This window comes from Trematomus bernacchii, unplaced genomic scaffold, assembly GCF_902827165.1.
Source record: "Trematomus bernacchii unplaced genomic scaffold, fTreBer1.1, whole genome shotgun sequence".
In the NCBI taxonomy this organism is placed as follows: Eukaryota; Metazoa; Chordata; class Actinopteri; order Perciformes; family Nototheniidae; genus Trematomus; species Trematomus bernacchii.
In genome coordinates this window covers 2,618,831-2,622,990 of record NW_022987313.1, presented here as the reverse complement: position 1 = coordinate 2,622,990, position 4,160 = coordinate 2,618,831, and positions in this window count along the sequence as shown.

Here is a 4,160-nt window from a genome sequence, read left to right as displayed (position 1 = left end):
TAATATTGCATTCTGCTGATAAACTCAGAAAAAATATGAATCCAAAAATCAATCCAGTGTGAGTAGCTTTAGAGACGTTTTGGCCCCAGTGGGGATCTGTCACAGTATTTAATCACAGTTTTTTGCCACGTGTTCCAAGTTGCTTGTAAGACATTTATTTTTAATCCATTGATTTAAAGCTATCTATTTATTCTAGTTATAGAAAAAAATAATTGTACTTTCATACTTGAGATGCATCGCCCTGTCACAGTAGGAGAAGCATGTAGATAATAATGAGAATAGGGGCTGAAATCCATTTATTTTCAGGTTCCTGTCACACTGTCATAGCTCACTGGGACACTCGAATGGAGCAGTGTTATGCAGGGTGAATAAGTTATGAATCCAAACTTTTACACAAAGCGTGCATTCTGATCAAATGTAGAAATGGTGGTACATGCATTCACCGCACATTTTAACATTCAAACAAACTATACAAATGATATGTGAAACTGACCAGCAGGGGCATGATGGATATGACGTTTAGAGGATGAGAGATGCTGTTACACAGACTTTTAAATATTCTTTGTTTGCAGTGTTCAGTAAGTTACTTCAAATTTAAAGTAATCATTTCTGTAAAACGGTTTTAGTTTGCCTTTGGTTTTTCACCATTACCAAAAGTGAAGCTTCCAGGAGCATCATATGAACCCAGACCCATTTTTACTTTTGGGGAAATTAAGGGGAACATCATTTAGACCACATAGAACACATTTCTGACAAGTAACCCCCCCTAGTGTGAAACATCTGAAAAGTGACATAATTGTCACATTGGGCTTTAATGGTAAAGTAACTCTTCTTTATAACTTAATTAATGAGGATGATTTTTTGGTTTCAAATGTGTTTGAACATTCTTTGAATTGAAGAATAAAGAATATATTAACTAAATATAATTGAATCAGCTAAATTAAAGGAGAGGTGTCATGCTTTTCCGGTTATTACCCGTCCCCTTGTGTGTTATGAAGGTTTTTATGCATGTAAACGGTGTGCAGAGTCAAAACCCTCAAAGTACACCCTGTAGCGAGTAAAACTCTAACACAGAAAATACCTCCCCAAAACGCCTCGTTGGAGATACGTCACTGTCCATTTGATTCTTCCGGGTATGGCATGATGTCATGCGGTACCCGGAACAAAATGGACCAATCCGGAAGAGCTATGGCCACACCCAGCGGCACAGCATTTGAAACTGAAGGACGATGCTATTCCTAGTTTGTTTCGACCGTTTGGAGCAGCGGAAGATTCGGGTACACAACCTGTAAGTTTGCATTGTTATTTGTGTATTTATCAAACAAGACTGTTTAAATGTGTAAACGTGTGTCGGACTGCTAAGCCATTGACACAGTGCTAACTAAGTTGCTAGCGTTTCCATATATCAACTCTAATATCAGCAGATGGCCTTACATACATGTATCTCATAGCAGGAGAATGTCTGCATTCACACACGAAATACTCATAGACAGTATACTCCGGGTGATTTACCGTATGGTCAGTACATTACAGTTGGCTTTCCTCCGAGCTACGCTGATAGCATGTATAGCTAACGAGGCTAGCTATACATGCTAGCGGAAAACATTGTATTCATGCCAGTTACAATGAATGACCGAACGTAGCAGACTAACCGTATAAGATTGCAATTATAAACACGTTATTGCTAGCCTAATATGAACCACTAGCTTTTGTTCATAGTTTTATTACACTACATTAGTTGCCGTTCCTCCGAGCTACCGTTCATATCGTGTTTGCTACCAAGGTAAACAAGAAAGCTAGGTTAGCATATTAGCTGGCAAGCTTACTGTGTTGATTAGATAGATGGATTAGTTAGATCCACACTCCTACCACAACTACTACTAACGAATCTAAAACAACTAAGTTTCTCTAATATTTTGTGATTTGCATTTGATTTCGTCCAGCCAGATCCTGGCGGACAATACATGACGGGACTACCACACTGATGCATCGTCCTAAAAAGCCCCGGCTGCGATAGGCAAGATGCCTACAACGGGGAGGAATGGATGATATACCGTGTATATATGTATATTTATGTTCATTTTGTACATTTCTAAAAATAAAGTTTGATGGAAATACTTAGTAGGCCTATCCTTTCTTCCCTGAATTATTTGCTCCTATAACATATCATTCATATATAGCAGGGGTTTTCAAAGTCTGGGAAGGTGAGCCTCCCCTCAGAGAACATGAGAACAGCCGCGTCCCCCCTCCCAATTATTATTGCTATCATTATTATTATTATTATTGTTGTTGTTGCTATAATGCAGGGGTATTCAATTGCATTTCAAAGAGGTCCAATAAGAGCAAATGTCATTAAATGCTCTGTTTTCGCTGTCTACCTTTCTCTTTTTTGAGCACGCCATTTGAAGTTACTCCAACTGTTTCTCTCTTCTTGTCTCGTCTCTGTGTGTTTGAATCTATCGTGCTGACTCACTGACTGCACCGATTTGAATGGCTGAGTAGCATCACCTCCTAAAAACATTAAAAAATAACTTTTTAAAACCTTTTTATCTTTATGTTTTAAATATGTGTTTTAAACATTTTTTACATTTTCAACATCGTGGATGAATCCTTATATGCTCCCGGCAACACACTGAACATCAACTTTGCCTCCTTATTACACTCACCCCTACTTTAGTGCTGGGAACAATGAGTCTGCGTCTTTGATGCGCACATGCGGGTGATGCGGGGATCAGAGTCCTGCGGGGATCAGAGTCCTGCGGGGATCAGAGTCCTGCATTGGGTCGGTACCCGACGGGTGACCCGCAAAAAAAGTGATTCGCGGGTGGTAAGTTTCCTCAGACCTCTCCCCGCGGGACCGCGCATAATCATAACCTCTGCACCGCATCAATCTGCTGCTGAGCGCGCCACATTCGAAATGGCTGAGGTGAAGCTCTAGCGGAGAATACAGCATTGTAAATAACTCTTCCTCAAGAGCGAAATCCAACGTCTGGGAGGCTTTTGGTGTCATGGAGAAAATAACCAACATCCCACGCTTTTTGAGCCAAATACGCAACTGCGTGTGTTAATAATTGCATGTTTTCAGTGCTCCTAGGATATGCGGGTTCGGGTCGGTTTGCGGATCTTGTGCCGACGGGTCGGGTCGGTTTGCGGAACTAATTGGCAATATGTGCGGGTGGCGGGGCGGGTTCGGTATTGCACGTTGCAGGTGCGGGGCGTGAGCGGGTCTTGAAAATCAGACCCGTGCAGGACTCTGGCGGGGATGCAATGTAGACAGGAATAAACGCAGATCAGCCTCTGGCTGCAGCCTTGACCGGTACTTGCTTTTGATCAAAGTCAATGCGGAAAACCCGCACTCACACCGGTAGGTGGAGGTGAAGGGTATGAGCACTTTTACAACCTTTTTGGCGAGGTGGGGGAACTCGGTCTCCACAGACAGCCAAAAGTGTGCAAGTGACACTTTACTCATCTTGTTCTCGTTACTTTTTTTTCTCATGCTGCGCCTCCCCTGAAGCTCTCTGGCGCCCCCCCAGGGAGGCGCGCCTCACACTTTGAAAACCGCTGATATATAGCAAACCATGATTTGATTTCTCATCAAACAGTAGTAGTTTATTACAGGTAAAAATAACTTACTCTTCTATAACAACAGTTGTAGGTACAGTTCGGTTAGTTAGCGTATAAAATATACGGCTGTACCGACGCCATTATAAGACTGATGTTCCGCTCAGATCGAGCCGAAAAAAAGCACTGTTAGACATGGGCGGAGCCTCTCTGGTGGTTGACTAATCAGAACAGAGTGGCCGAGCTGACCAATCGGAGCACACTAGGCTCACAGGGAGAGGGGGGGGCAAGAGCTCCAACGAGCCGTTTAGTGGAGAGAGTGAATACTGCTGAATACACAATTGCACAGTATAAATCTATTTTAGTATACCTCAACAATGTAATTATGATCAGTGGAAATGGCCATGACGCCTGTCCTTTAACTGAGCAGATCATAATCATATTTCTAATTGTGCATATATGTCACTCCGGGTTTACTGCGAAAGTTTAGGGTTAAAGTCCCGATGTGACACCAGTGTCACAGCGATATTTATCTAATTTGCTTCATATCAATTTGATCAAGAAATGTTTCCACAACAGGTTAAATGTAATAAAGGACA